Genomic DNA, 14568 nt, shown 5'->3' with positions numbered 1-14568 from the left:
GTGTGTTTTTGCTTTGTCTTTCTCATGTTTCAGAAAGTCAGAAAAAAAATTGCCAAAAAACACCTGTGTGTCCTTAAGAACTGTCAACTTTCTGCCAATGTCCTGTATCAGATGTTTCAGAAGGCAGCTGAAATGTCCAGTAAGAGATAGCCATTAAGTAAAATAGCTCAAAGCCCTCCACATTCAGTTGTTACATTACAAAGCACATGGGCTTATATACTCTATCCATTTTATTCTAAGTTTAAGTGCAGATACTATTATCAGCTGTTCAAAAGTTCCATACTCTTAAGATCACAGTAATCTTACTGCTGCAGCAATATTTTGTTTTCCAAAATAATTTCCTTTGATCATTCATACACTTAGTTGTTTCTCTTTGATTGGTTGTTTCCATTTTATTTCAAGAACAGTTAATAAATAATCATCTGTGTAGTTCAGTAGCAGAGTGAGTAGTTAATGATGTTTGCTTCATGGAAGATTGTAGGAATTAGAAAGCACACAAAGATCTTTTCTACTGTACATTGTCCCAGACTGACTCCCTGGAGCTGCTGGAGTTAAAACAGCATCCACACTCTCAGGGAACAGCTTGTCCAAGAGTTTGCCTGAGCACTTTTTGACATCTGCAGCATTCTAGGGCTGAAAGTCCTGTGATTTAGGAAATCAGTTTAGGTCTGAAAAATATTTTCTTTTGGTTGTGTCAAGCTCACTGCCTGATAATTTCCTTTGATGGCCACTAGTTCTTTTTTTTTTTTTTTTTTTTATAAATGGATCATTTTTTCTGTGTACTTATTCTTGCTGTTCTTGAATGCATATACCTCCACCATACTGTCTTCAGTTATTTTTCAGGAGTTCTAGTAAATTTCATGTTTCTTCTATTAGGAGTCATGCCCTGTTTTCAATTATTTGTTTTGGTTTTTTAAATACCTTTCATAATCCTATTCTACAAGACCATAATGGTTTTTATTATTCAAGTTACATACTCAGTGGCTTTATATAGGTGCATAATAAATGCTTTCTGGTTTTATACTATTTTTCTTTCTTATATCACCAATCTCATTTACATGTTTGACTCCTACTGAGCCATGATCTGGTGTTTTCACAGAAACCCCCACAACTCAAGCACTCTTTCCTGTGCAAAAGCCATTTATTTAGATTCCAGGATTTTGCGCTTATATTTTGGCTTGTTTTCTCTCTCACATATTACTTCCATTTTTCAGCACAGAATTTAACTTGCCATTTTATCATTCAGTCACACAGTTATCATGAGAGCTTTCCACAATTCTTCACGGTCAGCTTTTGTTTTTATTACCATGAATAATTCAGCATCATCAGCAAACTTGGTTGTCTCGATAATCACTCTTTTTTCCAGATCATTTAAGAATATGCTGAACAACACAGGTCCCTGTGGTACACTACCAATGACCTCCCTGTACTGTAACAAAATAGAACATTTTTCTTGTCCTTCATTTAATATATTTTATTAATCTAGTATTAATAACTAATAATTATCAATTTATTAATATATCAAATAATGTACCTGTTTATCTTGCGTCAGCTTAGTTTCTCTCAAGAGCTTTGGACAGAGAATTTCAACAAATTCTTTTTTTAAGAAAACGTTATCATGTTGTTTCAATCAGACTATGCTAAAACTCAGTGGGTCCTTCAAAGAACATGATGTTTCTTGCTATTAGAGGCACTTACATAGTAGCAACTCTTCATTTGTCCTTATCTCCAAATAGCCCCGTCCTTCAATTTCCCCAAATTGTTAATGGTAGTGTCATTAAATGGTGTTGCTTAGAACAACAGGTCCTCAGGATATTATGGGAAAGGTTGATCATTTGCTTTACCAGTCTTTGTTATATTAAACCACATCATTCTATCTTAAGCCAGTCCTTATCATCTTCATAAATTCCCCAGATGCCTTTGAGCAAAGTCCCAACATTTATTAGCAGCTATTCATCTTTTTGTGCTCCTGTAAACAATGTCCTTAATCAACATTTCTTCCCAGCAGCCTATGTTGATTTACTATTTTTTCTTGAACTAAGTTTTGAAGCTATTGTGTAGCTCTTACAAGCACAGTGCCCTAAATAAATGTCTCTTTTTCAAGTTCAGGTCAGAACTTGTCTTGTTGGCCTGAATCCCACAGGCTGCTCTCCAGCATTTTGTTTCTAGCATTCTTGCTAGAAAGACAGCTTATCTTGGGCAGGCTGGGAATGTTACTGCTCTCTACCATTTCAAGCACTGAAATATGTGGCATAGCTCATCCTGTACTTAACTGAACATTCATATGTGTCCAAAGGTCTCATGACAACCAGACTATTATCTGTCTGTCCACTCTCTCGCTTCTAGGACATCCACCTGGAAAATTATTTTCCACAGCAAATTCACCTTTTTCTATCACTCTGATTAAAAACATGTGCATTTACTTTCTTCAGGACTGGAGATCTGTTTTACTTTTTATTACAAGCAACATGTGCCAGCAGTGCTTGCAAGTATCTTTAATTCCATAAGGCTTCCTTGGTTTTGTCTTGGAGAGGTTGTGGAGTAAAGATCATGTTGTGGGTCGTGTACAGCCATGGCTGCAGCTGTTTTCTGTCAGGGGCAAGAAGTGAAATTAATATTTTATTTTTCTTTTTTCTTCCTTTTTTTTTTTTTTCTTTCCTGAATGCAAATGTGTCTGTTGATGTTATAAAACAAAGGGCAGAACTTCTCTGCTTCTTAATCTAAAAAAAATGTAACAATCTTTCTATTGTCACAAGCAGCTATCTAAGTGCTGGTTTGGCCCTCTACAAGACACAAGTGAAATATTCTGACATCAAAACTATGATTGCTCTCCAAGTACATTAGTAAAGTAATTTAGTCAATGGGCAGTGAAACCTAGTTTTTCCCTGACTGCAATGTGGCTGGCCAGTTCTGATGAGGACTGCTCCCTTAATGGTAGTGCTTTTACCAGCCTAGATCTTTGCATTGCAGACAGCAGAGCTGTCCCACCTGCCAGGCAGTCACCAAAACTAGGGAAAAATCTCTAAGAACTGTACTTTCAAAATCAATATTTAATGCTCATTTTCATGAGTGGGTTACATGAAAGACCTACAATCAACAAAAACCTGGCTTTAGTTCTTAGCAAGTCCTTCATTACTACAGCAGCTTTTGCCAATCAGTGTTCCGCTAACAAAGGTTCTTCATTTGAGGATCAGACAAAGAATAAATTTAGGGACTTCAAGATGATTTTTATTTTTGTTCTGAAGTGAAGCTGCCTAAATTTTGGCTATTGATACATATATAAGAGTATGACTGACTTAATGGAGCTGAAGCATTTAGCCCAGTGTTGCCCTGGCAGGCGGCAGCTTGGTGCAAATGGGAGCCCAGTCTGTCCCAGTACGTATGTGGTGACCGACCAGTGTCTGAGCAGTGCCAAACATTAACCCCTCATCCCATAAGCCTGCTTTGCTCAGGGGGACTTTCCTCTGTTCCTCTGCCAAATCAAGCAGATCCACTGCTGCAGGTGATCTCAACTCTTCTGGTCTGACTTTACACTGAAGTGATCTAGACAGACACAAAGTCATTTTTTGTCAGAGGAAACCCCCTGGGACCTCAGCCCTCCTGCCTCCAGCTGCTCATTTACAGTCCAGGATACTTTCCTGCCCTATGCCCTGCAGACAGGAGCAAGGACAGGCCAGAGGTTTCAGCCACAGTCTGAGTAAATATCCCCAACCCAGGCTAAGATGTTAACTTAAGGGTATGTTAAGGTGAATTTTGACTTGCCCTCTAACTCCCAGACCGACATCAGACAGAAGACTTTATGTAATATACACAATGAGCCCAGTCTTGTACAAGCTCAGAGGTTGCCTAGTTTTGCACATATGATAATTATGATTATTAAAATGGTGACCGAAAAAGTAATGGAGAACATATTTTTTAAAAAATAAACACCACCAAGGAAAAGATTCAAAATCTCCAATAATATAGAAGTAAATTAAAGCAATACATTCTCAAACAAAGAAAGAAAACTCATAGCAATTTCAAAGAATATTCTTTGCACAGCTAGAATGAAATGGGACTTTACTATTGATTTCAGGAATACCAGAACTTGAACTCTGAACTCAAATAATTTAAAAGGAGTAAGAAGTGTCTCACAGTAATTTTTAAAAGGCCATATAAGTGACAGATGAGCTCACCTTTCCACTTTACCCTTTGATGTTAGAAAATGGAATTATTTTTGTACAATTTTTCCAAAACTGTGCTCTCATAACATCCTGTCCTAAGTTCTTCCTCATGCTTTTGCGCCTTAGGTAGGAACAGCATTATGTTCCTGGACTTTTTTGATAGGGATTATTTTATGAACTCCTACAAGACTGTATAAATTATCAAAAAGAATATCACAGAGGAAAAATATTTCAAGTGGATGCTGTCCATGGTGGCAAAAGATATTTAAAATGGAAACCTTTTAAGTGATACAGAAAATGTCTTCAAAGAGGACACCCCAGAAATGTGACTATTTTTTAAGGAATGAAAATCTTCAAAGCGGACACCTCTTCCTGTGAGGAAATCCTCAAAGGGGCATTTCTCCAGAGTGAGAATCTTTGAAAATAAAATCTCTTAAATGATCTGAAAACTTTGAAAGCAATAAACCATTCCTAAAACTGAAAGCAGTATTTCCTTGGGAGAGTATAGGGTGTTCCTAAAGAGAGAAATAACTGCTCCATCATTAACTATAGAGGTGAACAATGCTTCTTCTCTTAAAAGAGGAATATGTATTAGTTAAAATCCTTATCATCTTCACAAAATTATTAAAATACATTATTACAATATTTTAATCAATAAATAATATTGGTGGCAGCATACTCTTTCTCACTAGGCAGTCAGTTGCTGACTTAAAAAGAAATTCTTCATTTTTGAAGAGGTAAGTAAGAAAGTCCATGAAATGGAGCTTGTTGGAAGTATTTATCTGAATTATATTCCCATGGAATTCCCTTTTTTTTCTTAAAAGACAGGAAATGGCAGCTTTGCAGTATGTTTTTCCAGTTAAAAATTGTATGATTTTTGGAATCAGAATGATTTCTACAGGATGCAAATGCATATTCAGATGTTTTCCAACCAGCACATTCCATGGAGAGCTTGCTGGTCAAAAGCTTTACAGGGATGTGCTATAGAAGCGAAGCTGGGACAAGCAAAGTAAATAGCCTCTATATAGCTTAGAAAGGAAACAATGAAAAGACAATTTGTTCATTTTGCCACACTGAAACATCATGGCCTTGAAGATGATTGCTGTTAAAGTGTTTCCTTGAGCAATGCAGGGAGGTTGGTCTATAGCATCTGCTGGACTGTGAGTGAGCTGCAGCTGACCCAAAGCCAACAGCAAGCCACAATTATTTGCAGGGTAAAGCACTGAAGTTTAAAGTATCCTGAGGAGACACAGTCTTTTTTAAATTAAGAAATTTAGAAATCAGCAGATAAAATACATAATTGCTTTCCTGAGTGGCCACTTTGTCTCTTAATCACAAGACTCTGGAAGCAACGTTTTAGTCATCTACTCCTGGTTGAGTGAACCTACAATAGTGCAATGACCTTCATACTGTTCCTACGTCAAAAACACTCAACAAGGGAGAGTGTCTCCTCCCCTCTCCCTTGTTATCTTTTCATGCTGTCCTCACACACTCCTCACATCAGGATGTGGGTATCATAAGTACCCCTAGGAAAATGTAGCTAAGGGGATGCATTGTGACACACTGGTTTTTAATTGCTTACTGTACATACTTTTCCCACTAGTCTGTTTGTCTAGCAGCAAATTTAACTGAGATCACTTAAGCATCTTTCTATATTAAATATTATAGATAACATCACTCTTTCAGATCTACTCAGCTGAAATAGTTTTTAGCATATCAATTTCACAGACCTGTGATTTTTGTGGTGTGCAGTACTGGGAAATTCAATATGTATACACAGGCGGCAAATTTGACCCAGCTGACACAACCTATACAACAAAGTTCTTTAATGATAGCCTTTAGATGGGATGAGGGTTTGCATTTTAGAAAAAAAAAAAAAAGATGGCCACAAAAAGTAGAAGTTGCTTTCATGCTAAAAGGTGGATGTGAATGGTGGTTTTTTTATAGTAGAAAAGAAATCCAGGTTGTAAGGACCAATTACCATGTTCAGTTGCTGTTACAGTCTTTTCACTCACTGAATACAGCAGTCTCTGGAGCTGGCAATGCTCAGAGAATTTAAGTAAAAGGTACAAATACCTCGTGAGACCATTTGAAGATGATCTGCCCAAGTAGCTGCACATAAAAGCCTTTCTGCAGCACTGCCTCTCAAAGCCAAAACTCCTGACCCAGGCTGCAGGCATCCCCCGGCAGCCACGAAGCCGGAGCTGCTGCAGGGCCCGGCCCTGTGGGCAGTGACACAGAGCAGCCCACACTGGGGACAGCACAGGGCCACCACTGTGCCACCCTTCTGCCACCCCTGCAGCCACCACACAGCCCCCAGAGCTGCCCTAGGCTGGCACCTAAACTGCGGGCACTGCTGAGCTTTTCTGCAGCTAAAACTCTCCAGTGTAGCCAGAGCCTCACATCAATCCTTGAAAAAACACCAAAGCCCCTTTCCAGGCTGTGCTCAAGCTGGAATTGGTACATGTACTCCCATGCGCCAAATGAGATTTTTGGGGAGGTGCATACCCCTGCAGCTCTGGTGTGGCACATGAGTGCCTGAATAACCAGAAACTGAGACATCACTATCACAGGTAGAATTAGTGATTTCTGTCATGCCTTAGACTGCAAGGTTAAAAAAGCACCAGAAAGCAATCTATAAATAATGTATTGCAGGGAATTTTTCTATTCCTCATACTCCACAGGAACTTCATGGTATGTTGGCTGTAATTTAAAGTTGACCTGTTACAGCAAACAAAATCTCGCTGATGATGGACAATGGGAAACAGATCAAAGCACCTCAGTAGTTTTCCTTGTCAACCTGACTCTTGTCCTTTTAATTTGGAAATAATGAAAAAATCCCAGTGTTTCTGAGATTCCAAATATTATTCTCTAGACTAAATTATATTTTCCATTAAAAAATTGTAAATTGCTCTATCGATATAGTTTTCTTTCATATGCAGCATGAAGAGTTACAGAAATGTTAAGTGGTAAAAGGCACAACAACCCTCTGCAAATTTGAAAATAGGTGCTGAGTAGAAGAGCAACAGATTAGAGATAGAAGTCAGAAATAATTCTGTTCCCAAATTCATTATGTATCCAGATGGATATTGTTTTAAAAAAAAATCAGTTTGCCATCCCCAAAACTAATTTACTTTATAATTTCAAGGCTAATCTTCTGTGTAGTCTACTGTCCTTTAGGAGTGCTGATGTAGCTGGAGAACAAGAGCAGCTTGTCACACTGCATTACAAACCGTCTGCTTGCAAATTTCAGAGAATTTCTGGCCACTTGTGACATAATATCTCATTAACCTTTTACAGTATCTGAACTTAAGAAAGATATCTGCATTTTCAGAATAAACAGCAGCTATCATCTCAACGTCCATCATGAATAGCAACAACTTTTAACAAATGCCATCAGCAGTATGAAATGCAGTTCAGTGATAGGCTGATTCCTCATGGCTTGAACTAGAGCAATCATCTTTGTGTCAAATTTACCTGTCTATATTCCTTTACTCATTTCTTAGTTCAGCTATCAGTCCAATATTGTGCTTGCTGTCTAATGTGGTGACTTGGCAGATGTAAAATATTATTTTAAAAGGGAAAAATTGATAGTTTAAAACCACTGTAGCCACAGAGCATGTAAAGTAGAAGTCATCATCCTGTAGTAAGTAACCAGGGTACTGCTGCAGTCCTGGTGCAGGTTTTCTAGGGGATTGGAGTCAGGGTAGTCATATCCCTCCTGTTTTCTGCACAAGGGCAGGCAGAGCTAAGCCTTGGCCTCAGGGCACAGGAACTCACTGACAGGAGTGAGAAGGGATCAGGGCTGCTGACACATACAAGTGCTAGTCAGGATGAGCAGGGTATTTGGAGGCACATAAGATCTCCCAGCTCCAACCCAACCTGAGGCAATGCAGCTCACTCCAATTAAAGGTATGCGTTGCTAAACAAAATATGGCTCTGCCCAAACACGGTTCTAAAAGCTGTAGAGACTCTGCTTACCTATACTTACAGTCCTTTTTTCAGCTCTGTCTTATTATTTCAGTTCAGGCAGGAATTGCCCTGCATTGATTTTCACTCCTAGTTGCATTCAAAATGTTGCTATGATAATCTCAAACTTCAAGCTCAGGGACCACCAGACCTAAACCCTAAAAATTCTGGATTTTGATTGTCTAACACTGCTAAAGGCAAGTTCTTAATAGTAGGGAAACAGCAGTCACTCATGCTCCATAAAGGGAAAATTTTAGTACCCCACGGTTCTTATTCAGACACCACATATGTTTATTACCAGTAAACAGGGAAGTACCAGGCTGTCATTACAGTATCCAAGGTGTGTCTACTCCTCTTGCTTCTTTCTTGCATCATGCTTCCCCAGTGCCCTGTTGAAACCATACTCAGCTGAACAATACATTAATTGTGCAGGTTAAGAGTAACAAAAAGGCAAAGCCAACAAGAACTTCAGGACTGAATTCCATAGTCTTCTGTTTTCTTTTTACTCTATTTCTCTCTTTAAGGACACAAGCAAACCAAACAAGTTTGACTAAAACACTATTTTGGAGAGGTTTGCAACAAGATATGAAGTTTTATTAATTCATAACCTTTCATCCAAAGATCACAAATACCATACGAGTATAAATTAAGTCTAATTTGTTCTCTGTAAAACATATAATAATAATAATAATAATTATTATAATATATTCTTATTGTTGGACAAACAGATTCTTTCAAGTCACATGAATAACAGTGCAGTAGCTGAAGAAGAAAAAGAGCTCAAGAGTTGAGTCCAAAACTGTCAATGTAACCACAATGTTACCTTCCAAACTGTAATATACACAGTGGAAGTCCTTGGTAACTGGACAGTCATGCCTTTGAATTTCTTATCTCCAACAATAAAATGCCCCATTCAAAAAATGAATTAAAATGCAAATGTTATGGGACTTTAAAAAATTGTGTTTTGAATTTCCAAGTATTCAAGAAGATTCTGATCAGCTACGAGCTTCTTCCCTCAATGTGATTTTACACTCTATATGACCAACTTTCAGTAAATAATATAATGATCTCAATGGTCATGGTCAGAAAGATAATTTTTAAACCATTTCAGTCCTGGTCCTGGAAGTACAGCTAGCCTGATGTATTAAGCTGTCTAAGGTGTGTGAGCTGACTTACTAAACTATCTGAAACATCAGCTTCACAATACATGTATTGAGATTTTTAGCTGATTTAGCGACTTTCATAGTCTCTAAAACACAGGACATTAAGTGGAAAACCCCAAATCTATCATCATCCTAAAGTGATCAATCTATCACATGTGGTGCGAATCAAGAGTCAATAATAAGCCACGAGCATTAATCTCCATTATAAGTTTTTATAAAGTATGACACATGTATAGATTCAGTGCAGATTTGGATCCTGTCTTACCACAAAAGTAAATCACTTCTCAATGGCCAAGGAGTTTTAAGTTGCCTCATTAAGTACAGGGGATTTTGGTGCCAAGTCTACCGAAGGGAAGTATGCATCTCAAAAAAAGCAGGGGTCTTTGATCACCCAGAACAACTTTGAAATTGCCCCCTAAATTAGCTAAGAATCAATAACACATGAGGCAAGGAGAGGAGATGTGATTTTGAATGACCCACTGAGCAATCCACGAGAGAAGGAAGAGGGCAGAAAAGGAAGCTGGCTGGTGCCAGCTGGTGGCTCTCTGTAGCCCAGGGTCTGAGGGAAGGCACTGCCTTACAGCATGGATTCATTAGCCACCCACAGCCTGTCAGCTGCACACAGAGAGGAAGGACAAGCAATTATATTTGATTTCCAGGCAAGTATACTTCTCTTTCTGTATTTGCCATCATAACTTGTTCTATTTTGGATTTTTGTGAAGAAATGCTTCACTTTAACATGGTTTCCGTTAAGGGCAAGATTTCAAGCTTGGTAGATAAATTCACAGCATTCCATGTCTGTAGCTGTAATGATCCATAAATCCAGCTTACTGGAAGCCTTTTGGAATGCCCACTCTCCATTTCTCTAGGTACTGAAAGCATTAAGCATCTGGTATTGTATTTGCTGCACAATTTAGGCAATGGTGATGCAAGAAATTCCCTTGGATGACCTGTGTGAGTCATGTAGATAGCAGAACACGCCAAAAGGAGAGAGAAGAGTGCCAGAAAATAACTACATTCTGGTCTAGTCTCTACATTAGCAATTGTCAATTAATAAAAGCAGGCAGATTTTAATTAAGCTGAAAGTTTCAGCAAAGCAGTACTGACACCACAGATCTGGCTTCAGAATTTAAGTTGTTTTTAATTCTGGATTTATAGGACTTTTCTTAAACATCACAAGAGTAAATGTAGTCTGAAGACAGGGAGAGCTGCTCCTACGTCCAGGTTTTTACCTAATGTAAATGTAATTTAACTATGAGGAATTCTAACACAGCTTGTAACTGAAAAACATTATACAATGCATTAATTCACCCTTGATTAAAATTTTAACGAAAACTAGAAAACTGCACTCCTGAAAAGACCAAGAAGAAAAGCAATTATAAAAGCCTCTCTATGAATCTGTTACATTTATGCAATGGAATTTCTGATCTGATGAGAGGAAAAGCTGAGGAGCAGAAACTTTCCACAGTATTTCTTTCACAACTTGGTAGAGCTGCCAGAAGAAATTCCTGGCGGGTGCAATGCTGACCACAGCGGTGCAGGAGCTCTTAGCTACATACTTGTTCCCTGAGTCACTCTCTGTGGTGGCTGGGCTGCCCTGCCTCAGCCTACATCCATATAAAGAAAGAAGCAGTACTTAAGCACATCATCAATGGCAGTATGACATTAAGAGGGTCAGTCCCTTGCTTGTTGTGCATCACATTGCTCCTAGATCAGCACAGGTCTTTCGTTTCCTCTGAGCAGCCTTCATTTATTGTAATATAAATAGAAAAAAACAGCTTGTATATTTGAATTAATAAGTGTGCATGGATGAGGACATAGGCAAAAAACTAAACATTTCTTTTGCTTTTTTAATTCCTAGTTTTAAACCCATCAGTGCTGATAGCATAATAGCCAGGATATTAGAAGCCAGGATCTAGAATATAATTTTTATGTGAGGAAGAAATACATGAATTTTTTTTTTTCGAAGTCAAACAGGGCAGTTAGTGACCTGCAAAAAATTACAATATTTACAAGTAAGTGTAGATCAAGATTATATATTACCCATCTTTGCATAGAGACAGAAGCTGAAACTGCAGTGCCAGCACTGTGTGAGTCCAGGCTCATAGTCAAGGAGGGTCCCCTCCAGAGACCTCAGCACAGAAAAGAAGCAGCAGGGCTGGTGAGTGAAGGGATTCACCCAGCAAGTGGGGACACAGGTGAGCCTGGAGCCCTGAGGAGAGGACAGGGTGTCTGGCTAGGAGTAAACAAAGTACTCAATTAGCATTCTCCCCAAACAGAGGAGAACCTCCCTGCAGCTGCTGTGTGACCCAGGCCAGGCCTGGGAGATGCTGCCTTGCCTCCTGCTGCTGTTCCTGCTCTGTGACCACGGGTTTGCACACCGAGCTGTCTTTATTTTCACTTTATTTACACATTCTGCCAAGAGAGATTCCCATATCTCTCAACAGGCTGGAACAGGGTGTATTACAAGTTTTGAAAATGCAGAAAGTCTGATTTACTGGCAGCACATGCCAGGCTGTGGTAAATTTATTTAAGCATTGTTTATCTCAGCTTCCATAGTATCTGAAAATAAACAATATTTTCCTGTTAACCAAATTAAAGGATGTCAAAATTTTAATGACTGTTGGGATGAGCACTTCATTACCAAATCTACAGCCAGTTCACTGAGGACACAGCTTTGTTTGAAGCTTGCTGGAGCTGTGCTGCGCTGCCTGCACTGAGGGATGAAGCTTGCAGACGACTGCTCCTTCCTCTAAGTAGCAGTAACTTTCTCATCTGCCTCAAGCAATTCTTTGGGATGTCACACATCAAAACACAGCTTTTGTTCGTTCATCCTAATAGGTAGCAAAGAGTTCAGAGTTTTTAGGTTCAGAAGCTGATGTAGTCTTGTTTTGACCTTTCTCAACATGCTGAATGCCCTCCAGTGCTCTGCACTGGAGTGTGGCAAGCACAGCAGAATCCCCATCAATCTCATGAAGGGAGGCAGAACAGCTGAGCTACACCGCAGTTTGAGAGCATTGGCCCTATCTGTTAAAATCTGATGTTGCAGCCCATTTGCTGCAATGGTAGGTGCCTCAATAGCTGCACTTAACCTTGCTGAATATTCAGCAGCAGCTCTGTGTTCCTCAGCACTATCAATTCACTGACACCATTTAATATATTTTAATTAAGAGTGAGTGGCAATAACCGTATACCTTAACCAAATGTTATCAATAAAAAATTATTTTATTTTCTTTTTTGTTTGTAGTGAGATTGCCATTATCATCCCTATGGCACAAAGTACCCTTTCTAGCTATTTTATTCTCTTATTGGGATGTAGATTGTGCCAGAGTGACTGACACATAATGTTACACTTCTAAGCCTATGTAGCCAGCAGCTCCCCAGCTCCCCCGGGGTTAGAAACTTTAGCTAATGCCAGATGCTAAAACTGTGTAATGGAGCACTCACTACACTGCTTTGTTTTTATTTATAAAGATGCTGTTCTTCCAGCACTTGACATAATTTGATGGCTGGAGTTGAGACAGGGTAAGCTATTGTGCCTGGACCAGCAAAGGGTGTTGGAGAAATGGAACTTTTCTCATACCAGTTCAAGCTTGAAGCCAAAATCAAAATCAAGACAAAACATGTTAGACTTCCAACTCACTGGGAGATTTTTCAGTACCTGCCACTTTGAGATATGATGAACCTCAGACAGAAGAACAAATTGTGAGGAGGCAAATGAAGAATATACCAAGTGAAGCAAAATGTAGACAACAAAGAGAATGCTACCATAGACTTATAAATTAATTAGGTGACTTCTAAGAAAGGTACTCACATCATCTGTTTTAGGCAACTTCTGGCAAATAAAATATGATGAGGATTGTTTCATTACTTAACTACTGTTGGCCAGTTTTCCAAACACTGGAGCACACCCTGTACCCTGATCCACCAGGTGAAGAGAAATTTTCCCCATTATGGGGAAAACAAGACATACTCAAAGTCCTAGCTATGTGACCAGGCATGAGATCAGCCATGCAGTAACACATGGCTTTTTTGCCAGCAGCCAAGAGAGCAGCAGCTCACGAGGAAGATTAGTTGCTTTGGAAAACCCTGAGGTAGGTTTCACCTGAGCAGAGAAACCCCTGTTTTTTAAAAGTTAGGAGCATCATTTTCCTATCAAATCAGTAGATGGTAATGAAAGGGCGATCTAACTTGCACATGTAATGCCAGACACTTCACTATTAACTACAGAATGCAAAACTCTGGCTTTCTGCTTGCTGTATAATCCCATATCTCCTCCTAATTTACAAACAAGGTAAATCAAAGTTAAGATTTTCAAGATAAGGTTAAAATATGCTTCATCTGGTGTGCCCTGGCCATTCACACAGCAAACGGGGGGGGGGGGTGGGGGGGTGGGGGTGTGTCATTTCCACAGTTTTGCATTCAAGGGATCCCAGCTACAAGCAGAGGAATGAAAATGTCACTCTCCAAGCTCCCACTGGACAAAGAGCTGATCTCAGCTGAGCTTCAGCAGATCAGGCTGTGGTGCCAGGGGCTGCTCTCATTTGTGTCTTGCAGCAAAGAGCACAGGGCCTGAGAACCAGCCCAGAGTGAGACCATCTGGGGCTGACTGAGCAGCTGGATGACTCTGGCAGCAGGGCTCAGGTATCCCAGACACAGAAAATCCTGCTAAACAGTCAACAAAACACAGTTTGCAGTGCAAAGCAGCTGATAGTTATTATTGCAGAGCTGTATATTGTTGTATGAAGAGAAGCTAAACTTCATGATAAAGTTAATGATGTACAGCATGTAAGTTAGTTATATCAGCACCTGAAGCACTTATACACAACTTAATTCAATATTCTAACTCATTAAAAATCTTATTATATAAACCACTTACAGGCTTTAGAAACACATTGTAATATTATTAGGAAAAGATCTTGATAAAAAATAATTTGAATGCAAAATGCACCTGTAGACTAAGTTGCCTATAGTAAAACTAGCTAAATGAAATTTGCTGTCGGCAAACCTCCTGACAAGTTTTCCTGTCTGAGTTACAGACAGACTTCTTTTGTGTCCTTGGACCTTTTTCTAATAGAAAGAGTGGGCCAGAGAATTCAAGCAATGTAGATCATAGTACAAGCATTGGGTATAATCCCCACTCTGAGGACCAAAACATTCCAGAGCAGACTGTACAGTTGATTATAACAAGTGATGGAACTCACATCTCTATAAATTTCTCTCTCAAGCTATAACAATTCTTTAATATTGAAAATGAGAATTTGTACTGGCTC

This window comes from Lonchura striata, chromosome 8 (genome assembly GCF_050655825.1).
Source record: "Lonchura striata isolate lonStrDom1 chromosome 8, ASM5065582v1, whole genome shotgun sequence".
NCBI lineage: Eukaryota > Metazoa > Chordata > Aves > Passeriformes > Estrildidae > Lonchura > Lonchura striata.
Note: the sequence above shows the minus strand (reverse complement) of the source record.